This window comes from Alexandromys fortis, unplaced genomic scaffold, assembly GCF_014885135.2.
Source record: "Alexandromys fortis isolate MF-2015 unplaced genomic scaffold, M_Fortis_MF-2015_v1.1 scaffold_125, whole genome shotgun sequence".
NCBI lineage: Eukaryota > Metazoa > Chordata > Mammalia > Rodentia > Cricetidae > Alexandromys > Alexandromys fortis.
In genome coordinates, this window is record NW_026068026.1 from 2,352,930 (window position 1) to 2,366,801 (window position 13,872).

At 36.2% G+C, this 13,872-nt stretch overlaps 1 long non-coding RNA gene across 1 annotated transcript; it reads right to left on the reverse strand.

The window, feature by feature from the left end:
* Nucleotides 1-8,636: 8,636 nt before the first annotated feature.
* Nucleotides 8,637-12,976, reverse strand: LOC126514758 (uncharacterized). The gene is made up of 3 exons (XR_007595669.1): nt 12,794-12,976; nt 10,773-10,809; nt 8,637-8,909 (listed from the first exon to the last, which is right to left on the reverse strand). It is a non-coding gene; the product is annotated as an uncharacterized lncRNA (long non-coding RNA).
* Nucleotides 12,977-13,872: the final 896 nt, after the last annotated feature.

The following is a 13,872-nucleotide window of genomic DNA, read 5'->3' on the forward strand; positions in this document are numbered from 1 at the left end:
AGATCATTCAACATAAGCCTAATGATAATGTTTCAGAAAGTAAAAAAAAAAAAGAAACCTTTATGAATCATTATGTGGAAGAAATGTGTTAAGGTATAGATTCATAACTCAGAAAATGTAACTTTATTTAAATGAAAGTAATTTTAATTGAAAATTTGCAATTTATTAGATATGCTATAATGAATCATTCAAAATCATTCAAAAATATAAAGTGCATGGGATCATCGTAGGACAAGTTATGAAAATAATTTGAAGAGTCTGAACTGTGTAGACAGGCTTTGCTACTAAGCATAAGGATTTGTGTCCTAAGGCATTCTGTGAGGAATAGTCACTCCCGCTATATGAGAATTGTAAAGTAAAGTAACTTTCTAGAAGTATTTTAAATAATACCCAACGAGACATATTGATACATGAATCACTCAAAATTGGCCGTTTTACTTGGAGTTGATTGGAAGTTTAAAGTTTACATGCAAGGCAACAGATAGCATAACTATTAAAATCAGTTTACCTTCCTAAAGTTACTAGAATCATCAAAATAAATGTCAGTGTATAAAATTTTCTACTCAGCTTCATTTATTTATATGTGTGTGATTATGTGTGTGTGTGTGTGTGTGTTGAGACAATGTCCCATGTAGTCCAAGCTCACCTTAAACTCCTGATCTTTCTACCTCCACCTCACAAGTGTTGAACTTACGGTTCCCACCATATCTAAGCTCAGTTTTGGAAAGCCTTAAATATCAAAGGAATATAAGAACCAGGGAAGGGAGGGAAGAAAAGAAGCTGGGTGAATTACTCATTCATATGTCAATTTTTTTTCAGCGTCTTGGCATCTAAATTCTCTCCATCTGTTAAAACCTGAAGGCTGTAAAAGGTAAAACAAGATTGGGACTAGTTCACAGTAAGCTTGGAATCAACCCAAAAATAAAGCCATGTCTGTGAGTTAAGGAAAGCAGAATGTGTGATCATTTTGTGATGGGGTTTCTTGGACTCTTCCGGGTCAGCTATAAGCTCCATTTTGAGGCAAAGAAGAGATGAATATGCTTTAGCCAATGCAGAGACTGGAAAAATGAAAAGTAAATATTAACTTATTAATAACACCAGAACATAAGAGTCAAGAGCACACGATTCTCTTTGTATTTTTCAATTCTGTCTATGATCCTTATGAGAGCTGTACTGTAGGGAAAATTTCGAGTCTGATTACAAGGCTGTGAAATATATACATTTTTATCATTGTTACTTTTTAAAATGACTAAATGAGAAAAGAAATAAATGAAGGCTCCCCGCCTCCAAATATTCATTCTTCTAATGCATACATGCTTCCCAGGTATACAAGAGGGACCAGATTGACTCCTTTATTATACAGGTGGACTAATTGCATCTCTTGACTGCATGAAGTCGATCCTCTATGCCACAGTTGGCCTACTTAGCCCCTAGAGTTATTTTTATCATGGATAGGGATGATAAAACTCAAATTTCCTAAGTTTTATGAGATTTTTGTGAGTGGCGCTGTGTAATGAAATCTACTTCATAAATCCCCAGCTAATTTTCCTCATTTACTCCATCTGCTTTCACACTGTGCGAACACACCGTTTACTTGGAGGCTCACGCCATTGCTCTGGATTAAACATACATCTACAAATCCTTCCCACAGCAGTGCTGAAGCTGAGAGAGATACCCCAACACCAGTCATTGTCATCACAAGGTGACAATTTCAGTGCCACATAGACCAGGGCTACATTTTCAGGAGGAACCGTTCTGATGTGATCTTGTACAGAGGAGTCCTACAGGGTCAGTCTGTAAGTGACTGGTTTATGGGTTTTCAATGGAGAAGGCAATTTACTTCTGGATGTAAGATGATGAGCAGGCGAGAGTATCAGACCTTTGTCAAAGCACAGGACATCTGAAGAGCTGAATGATTCACTAAACAGGAATCTAGGAGTAAGACGTGAGATAAAAAACCAGGAGGGCAGTGTGCAGGGCCAACTACAGGAAGCAGGAAGCAATCACCAAGGTAAGAAATACTGAGAGGAATTCGTAGATATTGAGGAAACATGGCACGGTAGTCTAGGAATTCCTGCCCTAGAAACTGATGTCTGTCCTCCAGAACAGCGAAAAACTCAAGCTCAAAAGGATATGAAGTTTAGAGTAGGTTTACTCTGTGCCCTTATCAGAGATTGCTGACGAGATAAATATTTAGTAATGATAATTCAGCAATGAGCCAAATTTTCTCTGTACTTCTTCATTTGATGTTCATAGCTAGTCCTAGGCTCAAATCCATCACTGGGGTCCATTCTGTCAATGCATCTGGATGCCTTACTATGGCATTACCTCCAGACTCTCCTCAGAGGCATATTTCTCCAAGTTCGTACATCCAGATCTCATTCCCACACCTTTCCCAGTCCTTACTTCACAGTTGCTTTTATGCCAGCAAAAGCATTAGGACTCACCTTGTTTTTCAACCTAGCCAGCATCCTTTATTCTTTCTTTCACAGACTACACTTGTTCTTTAACAGTTTCCAAATTTTCATTAGATTTTCTTACAAATATGTCAAAAATATGCTCGTTTTTCTTGCATTTTCACTCCTAGTCTTTTTGTGTCTTCTTGAATATTTATAGACAGAAATATCAGATTGACTCACAGACCAAGAAAGTGCACATTTTCTTCCATATTTAGAGGTACTTATGGCTCTTGACCAGTATTATTCTAGAATTTACATTGTGGATTGTGGGAAGAGAGCTAGGGAACTTAATAAAGAAGTTTTAAGACTGTTGCTCTTCTAACCACCTTTGTTCACTCAGATTATATAATTTAAGTAAGTGATGCAAGAGATTGAGACATAATAATAAAGTTTCTCAACTGGTGTTCTTACTGGAATGTTAAGTGTTTTCATTTGAAGCTAAGATACAGGAAGTATTCCATTAAATGATCTCCAAACCACAGCCTTTTTCTAGTGTCTTCAAATCACCTTCCAACCACCCACACCACCTTCTCCAGCTGCGTTTCTACCACAGAATACATCGTACTAACACTAGATCTGGGTTCTTTACAGCCTGTTTAGTACTAAAGGCATATGATCTTTGGGAACCTTTCCTAAGTTATTCTAACTGCCCCATTGAGTTTCCTTTCACTTTTTAAATAGATTCCTGTTTTGTTCATAAAATATGCCACCTACTTCCAGATGATTATCAAACTTGAACTGTGACCTCTTCTACATCTGCTATTATCCTCTTCTTTTTTTAACATTTATATAATTTATTATGTTTAGAAATAGCCAATATTCTCATATTTCTGATCCTACGGGCAGTTTAACATATTATTTCTGTTACTTAACATCCATTTTTTTCTTTTTTTTTTTTATTAAAAATTTCCACCTCCTCACTGCCTCCCTTTTCCCTCCCCCACCCCCCCCCCCCCACCCCCCTCCCCCACCCTCTCCAGTCCAAAGAGCAGTCAGGGTTCCCTGCCCTGTGGGAAGTCCAAGGTCCTTCCCCCTCCATCCAGGTCTAGGAAGGTGAGCATCCAAACAGGCTAGGTTCCCACAAAGCCAGTACATGCAGTAGGATCAAAACCCAGTGCCATTGTCCTTGACTTCTCAGTAGCCCTCATTGTCCGCCATGTTCAGAGAGTCTGTATCCTCGTCTTTTTTAAATGGCTTGCATGTGTAGTTCACAGGACAATCTTGGGTGTCAGTCCTTGCCTGCTCTCTTGTTTGAAACAAGGTCTCATAAGCTTTGAATACCCAGAATATCTGTTTCAAAATCTTCTTGGCATCCTCCTATCTCTGCCTCCTGTCTCACTGTAGTACCATTAAGCTTACAGATGTGCATACTACATCTGGCTTTACATGTGTTCTGGAAATTTGAAAGCAGGTCCTCATACTTGGATGGCAATTGCTTTGCAATGAATGTAGGGCCAACATTTAATTTTCACTATATTGCTTTCTACTGGAGCATTGCATTCTACCAGAGTGTTATGAAATCTTATATATCTGTTCAACTAGAGGCTCCCAAATCCAAGAGAGCCATAACAGGAAATTTAATAAAAATATAAAGAGAAATAAGAAAAAAAGGTGAAAGAGAATAATATAATTCACTGTGGATGTTTCAAATATCTTTAGTGTTATTTAATCCTTCTCTTTCCCCTATATCTTTAGTGTGCCCTCTCCGCTGCTAATTAACTCCTCTGCTTTTACCATTTTACTGTGGGGATCCTCTTTCCCTCTTGGCCTATCCCTGGCCATTATTCCCAGAGGAGCAAGAGGCAGAAGGGGCAAAAGAAAGCTTTGTAATACCCATGAACACGAATGGAGACAGCCCACCAGGAAACAGACTTCAGCGAATCAGATCAATTTTATTCCAAAATATAAGGAATATATAGAATTGGGAAGCCTGGGGACAAACCCTAATTTTCATTAAGTGACACGCTCCTCTCACAAGGCTTTGTCTATGGCATAGGTTCCTAGAGCTGAGCTTCTAGCACAAGTCTTCTTAGCAGGGATCTGTGTCAAGGGTCAAGCTAAAGATGAATTGAGCAACTGGTTTAGAGACAGCTTTTAGATAAGGTCAGTCCTCCAGGCCCAAGGACATTCTCCAGATAAGGGCTGGTAGAAACAGGGAGTTCTGCTGGAGGGAGGGGACTCCATGCTACTAAGCAATGGAGATAAGTTGCCAGGCCATGGGGAGGCAGTGACCTGTACCAGCCAGCAATGTCATCCAATATTTTCTTCTTCATAGTACCTGTATCCTGTTATCCCATTGCTAGCATCATCATCATCATCATCATCATCATCATCATCATCATCTTCATCATCATCTATGCCCCGGAAAAGCTTATGCTTGCATGGGCAACCCATTTATGTCAGTTCTCCAGTGGTTCCTGTCCTGGGCAGTCCTAGACGCTTGTGTTATTGTCACACCCAAGGTTCCAGTCATCCTTTATGCTGTCTATCCAGTGTTTTTTTTTTGGGGGGGGCTTACTCTTTATCTTATCCCACGCACTCCTCCAAGCAGTGCTATCTTCATGTATCTGCCATCATTCATTCTCATAATTTGCCCAAAGTATCTCAAGCAACATTGCCATATCCTGTAGTTTACTTCATTCTGCAGATGAAGATGTTTCTTATTGACATCATTGTGCAGCCTATCTCTTTGTTTGATGACTAGAATTCTCCTGAGAATGGCATTTCAGACACATTCAGCCACTGTTCTGAGGAACAGCGTTTGGTTGTCCAGATTTTGGAGTTGTAAAGAAGGCATCTCAAGACAAGAGTCTCATATATGTGTAATTTTGTTGTCTTTATGTCTCTTGCTTACCAAACCTTTCCAAGTACCTGGAATGTAGCCTTTGTTATCCCTATCCACCTCTTGACATTTGAAATAGTTCCTTCCTTTGGGCTGAGGTCTCTTGGTAGCTGCCTCCTCAATGGTGAGACTGGAAATGACCTCCTAAGTTGTCTGGAAATCTGGGGAATTTAGTATGTGAATGGAAAGAGATCCAGTTGGTCAGCTACGGGCTACCACATGAAAAAGAAGAGACCTGGTCAGTCATTCTCATCAATTCAGGCCATGAAAACAAACCCAATATGGACAAGAATCCCATTGCTAAATGCACTCGAATATTCATCTTTTTATTCATAGGTAAGTGTAACTCTCATTCCTCATCTTTGATCTTTTTACAAGAGACAGAGATCATTGCAGAGAGCCACTACTGGTCAAAATGCAGAGAATAGTTGTTTGGGAGGTCCTCAGCCATATTTGATACATCTATAACACCACACGCACACCCAAGATACAGGGATCATGGCAGAAGACAGGATGGACAGATTCTTAGAGACTCAGGAAGTCTGCCATCATGGATCTTCTAGATGTAACTGGGAAGTTACAACCAAGGAATTTGGACGATATGGCTGCTGAACGAGACTGAACAATGGCAACAGCAGTACACTCGTCAATGTGGAGAGAGGATATTTCATGGGGTCCCTAGATAAAGAGCTACAGGCAAATTGTGACTGCGGAGAAGAGATTTAATCTTCCCTAGAATGAGCCCTTAAGTGGTTAACTACTATCATGTTGTCAAGCATAAAAATACACATACAAGCAACAATAAACAGGCTTGGTGGGTTATATTTATATAATCATTCACACACACAAATAACAATAATAAAGAAAATAAGGCCATGAATTTGAGATGGAATAGGAGAGCATGGGAGATATTAGAGGGAGGAAAGGGAAAAGGGAAAATGATGTGATTATATTTTAATTAAATAAATGAAAATTTATAAATGCTATATGCAATAAAATATAGCTCTATATGAATGTATTAATCATTTTAATATTGTAACATTGAAATATATCCATCTGTTTGAAAGTGATGGGTAACTAATTCCTAGCAGTATTTTCTTGGCAATATGGTGTTCTTTCTTTGAATATTATTTCAATCAATCAGTTCACACTTATTCCTACTGTTTAACAGTAAATTGTTTCTTGCAAATTATTTCAGTCTAATGTTTGTAAATTGGACTGTCAGTAATTTCTTACTGACACAAGATATAAATTAAAAATTTTAAAACGTGATTTATCTTCCCTCAAAAACAATTTTTGGAACAGTAAAGTTTATCTTTATACCATATTAAGAAGTTAAATACATGAAAATATTTAAATTTTTAAGTGGTATTGTCATTAATCTACTTAAATATTTTAAGTAAAATAAGCATTATTATTATTATTATTATTTTTTGGTTTTTCGAGATAGGGTTTCTCTGTGGTTTTGGAGCCTGTCCTGGAACTAGCTCTGTAGACCAGGCTGGTCTTGAACTCACAGAAATCCGCCCGCCTCTGCCTCCCAAGTGCTGGGATTAAAGGCGTGCACCACCATCGCCCGGCAAGCATTAATTTTCTATATAAACTGCAAGGATATGTTTCATACATATTTTCATAAAATTATTTTGATATATTAGGTTTTGCCAAAAATTTCTATTCCTCAATAAAGCCATACATTACATCTTGAAAATGAATATATTGATGTGATTACAGAAAACCTGTGTTGTTACATATAGTACCAATTGAAAATTTGTCAGAGTTTAGAAATAAAAAAAAATTATTTCTACAGAATCAAATTCAATAGATGTCCATTGTTGAAATTTATTATAATCTTTACACAAGATTTTGTTGGAGAATTTTCATTGAGAAATACATATATATCAACAGCACCTAAGCTATAAAAATCCATTTAGAGAACCTTGAATATTATGCTAGATATTATTAGACATTTATAAAGTGCCTCAGGTTGACATTCAGGAGTTCAGATTTAATCATTTCACACAATAAAAGAATAACTCCTTGAAAATCTGATGCAATATAAGAAATTACTTTAAAAATTTGGTTTCCCTAATTCAAAAACTTCCTATTAAATCACACTTTCCAGTAGAAATGTTTATGAAGCAGTCAGTTGGTGTCAGTCAATTGCATGAGAAAATGATACAAGTTTTCAGGAAGCGAGTGTCACAGAATGAAGTCAGTGTGAGTGTTCTGTTCCACATGCATTCACATGTCCTACACTCTCACCGACACAAGCTGTGGATTAACAAGAACTCTAACTACATATATTAATAATTATTAAGTTAAGTGAATTTTGGTAAAAATTAGCAACTAGAGTCATTCAAATGATGTCCATTTTGATTTTCCGTTAGACAATAGAAGTTATGACAGATTGACAGACGATATTGGTTTAAATAGTAGGAAATATTAGTGTTTGTTTTCATAATTATTAATTAGAGGAGAATGTTAATATTACATAATGAGAAAATGACTTAAAATATTTTCTATTATTTATCTCTATGTTTTTTATTAGACTCCACAAAATCATGTAATGAAGTATAGAAAGTCTGAGCTTTAGGACCATATTTTAATAGAATATTTTAAGTAAGTGGATTTAGTCTGATGGATAATACTGACAATCTGATAGGATCTGGAGTCACCATGAGGACAAGCCCCTAGGATTTGCATTGAAAGGGGTGGAAGATTATAGCTTACAAGTAATGTATTTGCAAGTCAAACTGACAAGGAGTAATAACTGTAATGTTTAAGGCTGACTGTGGCCCTGACGGTATCCACCCAGGAGCCTGCCCTAAGGGTGTGCCAGTGAGGGTTGTGGATACTAGGGAAATGAAGTGTGTAGACCTAGCCTAACTTCTAGAGTGAGCAAAAAGGAGAGAAAATGTGAAGTAAACACCAGCATTCATCACCACTTTCTACTGAAGACCCCCAACATGACCAGTTCAAAAACTCCCCACTCCGACCTCCCCGTCATTAAGGACTGCACCCTCAACTAATCCTTTAATTGCTTTTTCAGATATTTTTGTTAAAGCAACAAAATAAGTGATCAGTTCATTTAGTGTCCTAAACTTTGTTCCTGCTGTTACATTGTAACAATCATATCTATTTTTCATAACTCAGAGACACATTCAATAATAAACAAAATATAGCATAAGAATCAAAGAAATACTTAATAGTAATTAGAGAGTGAATAGAATTTATTTTAGCTATTTTAAATGCCACTTAATAGTAGGGTGTTATGAACCAAGGACTACAACAGATAATTCAGTTTTAAGCCCTTTGGTATAACATTTGACACATGACAAAGTTGACTGTCTAATAATAGTCCTGAGCACTGGAAGGGTCGTGCCGCGATTTGCACTTACTTAGCAAGTACAAAGGTGATTCTCAAGCACTTTAAAACAACAACAGTACAGTCACACACAGTTGAGGAGTTGTTCATGTGGACAAGTGGTATCAAAGCCTACTGTACACCGCTCAAGTGCGCAGAACTCAATGTAAGAAGAAAAAGTATAAAAGAGGTTTAGATGATACTGCAGTAGGACACCGTGGTGGTCTTGGTTCAGGGAAATAGTCTGTGAACAGGACATGAAAATAAATAATAAAAAGAGAAAAATTGAGAACTTGATTACTTTAATGTTAAAATCCCCATTTATCAAAGGCTTCATTGCAAGTCTAAGAATGGCAAATGGAGAATGGGAGAGGATATTCAAAGTGTGTGACTGACAAAAGGTTTGTATCCAGGGCATATAAAACATGCTAGACTCCATGCCCAGCAGTAGATAGTAAGCAAAACATGAACTCAAAAATGATTTGAAGATTTAAAGATTTTTTTCTGTCCTATTGCTTTGATTGGACATTTTTAATGTAACTGGTATTTTGCTTATATATTATGACTTCCAATTTTTTATTGTTTTGTGGTGTGTGTGTGTGTGTTTGTGATTTTTAATAGTATTGTTTTAATTCTTTTTTAAAAATTTGCCTGTTTCATTTCTAAAGCAGGAGAAAAAAAGGCATGGGATTGCATGGACAGGGAGGTAGGTATGATCTGGGAGGAGATGTGGGAGGGGAAACCATGATCAGAATATATTGTGTGGAATTTCAGTAACATAATGCTTAGAAACCAATAACAAAAAAAAATCACAAAATTTTAAAAAGGGGAAATAAGTAGCTGGCCAATGTGCATATGAAAAGATTGATCATTGAGTTGAGTCAGTTCTTATGAGCTCAACATGAAGTCTTACTATGCAGGATTAATAAAGTAGTCAACCCTAGAAATGTTTGATGATACTATAAATTAACAGGACTTCTTAATGCCTGTAGAAAAATGAACTGGTAAAACTGCTATAGAAAATGCCTGGTGTCATCCTCCTGAATATTAACCTTCATCAGGCGATGAAAGGAGACAGAGACAGAGACCCACATTGGAGCACCGGACTGAAATCTCAAGGTCCAAATCAGAAGCAGAAGGAGAGAGAGCACAAGCAAGGAACTCAGGACCGCGAGGGGTGCACCCATACACTGAGACAATGGGGATGTTCTATCAGGAACTCACCAAGGCCAGCTGGCCTGGGTCTGAAAAAGCCTGGGTCAAAACTGGTCTCGCTGAACATAGCGGACAAGGAGGACTACTGAGACCTCAAGAACAATGGCAACGGGTTTTTGATTCTACTGGACCTATTGGTTTCGTGGGAGCCTAGGCAGTTTCGAGGATGCTCACCTTACTAGACCTGGATGGAGGTGGGTGGTCCTTGGACTTCCCACAGGGCAGAGAACCCTGATTGCTTTTTGGGCTGACGAGGGAGGGGGACTTGATTGGGGGAGGGGGAGGGAAAGGGGAGGCGGCGGTGGGGAAGAGACAGAAATCTTTAATAAATAAATAAATAAATTTAAAAAAAAGAAAAAAAAAGAAAATGCCTGGTGTGATCTACTGAAGTAGAAAATAGACAAAACCTCAGAAGACAGAATCTATTCCTAATCTATATATTAACTATGGAAATTATTCATACAGTGTGTGTATGCTAGGAAATAGGATCACAAATGTTAATAGCAACACATCAGGAGAAAATTACAATTCCATCAATAATAAAGTAGATTCATATGTTTTGATTCATTTGTACAATAAAATAAATTAGGTTGAAAACATGAATAGGCCTGATATATCACAGGATAAATAAAGCAATATTAAATATGAGAAACTAACCCTGAAAATTAAATCTCATATATAAATACTTAATTTACATAAAAATTTTAAAAAGCTGTTATTACTTTGTTTAAGAATACACTTTGACTTATATAAATAAATGAATTTGAGGAATAGAAAAGGGAAAATTAGAAATTTTTTGAACTCATGAATTGAATTTTCATGACCTAGACAGTTTAGTCTTCATGTCCTAAAACTGTGAAGCTACATGCATTTATGATATGTCTATACTTACCCATATATTAACTTAATCTCCTTAGAAAAACCAGACTCTGGAAGTAAGATTAATAAACAAAAATCATTAAAAATGTTATAAAGACTTTTAAAAATAAAAGCTAAACAAATAGCTCAGAGAAGATTGCTAGACCTGCAAAGATAAATTAGTGCCTTATGTAAATAGGACATTTAAAGCATATTTTACGCACCATATGCAATTGTAAATGACTTAACAAGTTGATTGTTGATGTCATGTCGAATCTCTGATTTGTGTCCTTACCAACATCTGTTAAAAATTATCATGCAAAGACCCCCAGCATCTATTCCCAAGTGCACACAGTAAAGTAATATGTCTCCTATTATGAGGAATGATGACTGAAAAGCAGAAAAGGGAAAAATGAACAGATGCAACCAGAAAGAGAAAAAGTTTATGATGCCAATATTATCTCAACTTATCAAAGCAAATGGGAAGTAATAAGAAATTGTCTTTTTGTAATTAAATAGCATTTGGTGGGAAAATGTTAGATCATAAATGTACAAAAGCTATGTGTGCAGAACTTATCATAGAAGGTAAAACATGGTCGCCAAGAGGGCATGCGCAAGAGAGAAATGCAATCTTTATTATGGCTTTATTTTTCTGTTTTGTTATTTTTAGTTTTCACAAAATAAGTAACATTTTATGTTTTTATTTAATGATTTATGTTCATATATCACATATCTAAGAGACAGAAATGTTGGCTGCTACATGAAGTATGTCTTTAGGAATGGGTGTTTGTAAATGCACACAATAGGAACTTTCACAGTTACACTGAATAAGGGTGAAAGGAGTAGCTTAGGGGTAGCAATAACAGCAAAGGCCAAAGTGAAAACAGTTCTTGATACCTGGGCTCTTGTATATCTCCTACCCTCCTCAGTTACTTATTTCAGGGGTTTTTTGTCCCCCATTACTCCGTAAGTTCCAATGGGTTCCACGGCTCCAGCCTTCGTTCTCTTGTTGGCTTGATAACCTCACCCTCTCTAGTGATTAAAATAAAATATACAGCATGAACTCCTCCTACACTGCCTATATCCATTTCTGTCACTTCAGTCACCTTCGGGACAGTTCCATCTAATGCTTCCGTTTTCCGTATATAAAGTGTAGTTTATAACTTTTCCACTGAGACAGAATTCTTTGTATGCTTGGGTTTGACAAACAACTTTACTATCCATGCATTAGCCCAAGTAGATCCTGGAAATTTTTGTTAGCTCCTTATTCTCGACCAGCAACATTCCCATCTTCTTCTCTAAATACCCATCATCATCATTATCATCATCATCAGGATGCTTTATTAGGCTACAAATAATTTGGTTCTCTGTAATGCTGCCAATGTTCTCCACTTAAAAGGCAAGCCTGAAAATATAACACAGTTGCCTTCTTAACATTCTCTGAAATTCTTTTCTCTGTCATTTAAGCAATGTTTAATACTTAACAGCATATAAAATCCTAGTTTTAAGAACTGGTTTTATACTTTATGCACATCTTTACCAGAATACAAATGTCCCAAGAACCAATCAGAAGCTTCAATCCTCAGCACATTGTCATGTATAATAAATATTTATAGAATGAATGTATTCTTTGCATAGTTGATGCTGTAGACCAATTATGCTTAAAAGTAGGAATTATTAACCTGTGATTCGTAGATAGAGTTCATGGATTTGTTTTCTCTGTTAACTGTGGCTAAAGTTAGCATTGTTTTTGAACCAGAAAATTTTACTCTAAACTGTAAACTTGACAGTATAAAATTCTAGATTTTTCACAAATTTAAACTATTAAAAATACTTGGAGTATTTAAGCCCATAAAATAATAACAATTGGTTCCTCGTAGTATAGCAGCTATTATCCACAGCTAGGCTCATCTTTCCTCATACATGAAGTCATGTAACTAAACAACAATTTTAAATGTTTTAGTATAAGTATCCAGCACAGCGTTTTCTTTCAGAACTCCTTTGTACTTGATTTTGTTCCTGAAATGGAAATGAACAAACAATAGTGCACCTTACCTTTCACTTGGCAGACACAGTGAACAAAGCAGCCGTTAGGAGATTTACTGTGATCCTTCTGTGGAGAAATAACTCTGGTGACTGCAAGAGATACTGAGGAAAACTCAGAAGTTTGTGGGAGTGGGTGTTGTAACTAAAGGAGAGAGGGAAAAGAAAGGGAGCATTCAAATTTAAAATGTAGCAGTAGAAATAGTAAGGAACTTAACTTAGTGATTAAACTAAGAGATAAGCCAAGGCATGAGTTAAAAGGAAAGTAAAATATAGAATTAATGCTAGAGAATAAGAATTTATGTGCTAAGAGTTCAAGAACACATTGGGCTATATGATAAAAACCTTCTATAAAAAACTTAAGCAAGACCAGTGCCTTATTGAGGCTGATCATATCCTCAGCCAGAAAAAGTAACAAAATTTGAATCACTTAGGAAGAATAGGGCAAAGACGATGAAATAATTTTTTAAAATATACATACCTAATATTAATATATCATCCTGTGAAATATTACCAATCCCACATGGATGTCAACTGTTTGTCAAAACCTGTTGTTTATCACATAGACTCTCTCTAAGTGGAACTATTAGAGAAACAAAATTTCAATGAATCTTAGATTGCTGGTTATTTGACTTTCATGATTATACATAGCCTACAGAATTACTTTCAAACTTTCTGCTCTTATCTTGGACAAATTTCAGATTTAGGCTAGTTTTAATAAGCATTTGTATATACCTGTTTACCATTGACCAATAACAGGGTACTCTTGAATCTATCCTTCTTGACACAGATAAAACAGAATAGTGCAGAGGAAACATATTTACACAACAAAACACAAATTCTTTAAAGAACCATGGTGAAAATATAGTAATTCATTAGAGAAGATACCATGCACAATTCTTTAAATATTTTTCATTTAATTCATTCAGGTGCACAGATTTCTGTGTTCATTGACTATAAAATGAATTGACAAGCAATGTCAAAGGAATGTAGGCAGAAGGAAGATTTTAATTAAATCAAAACAAAAATTATAATTCAATGTGACATGTGTTATAAATACTATATAGAAAAAGATTCTTGGTGTGTAATAG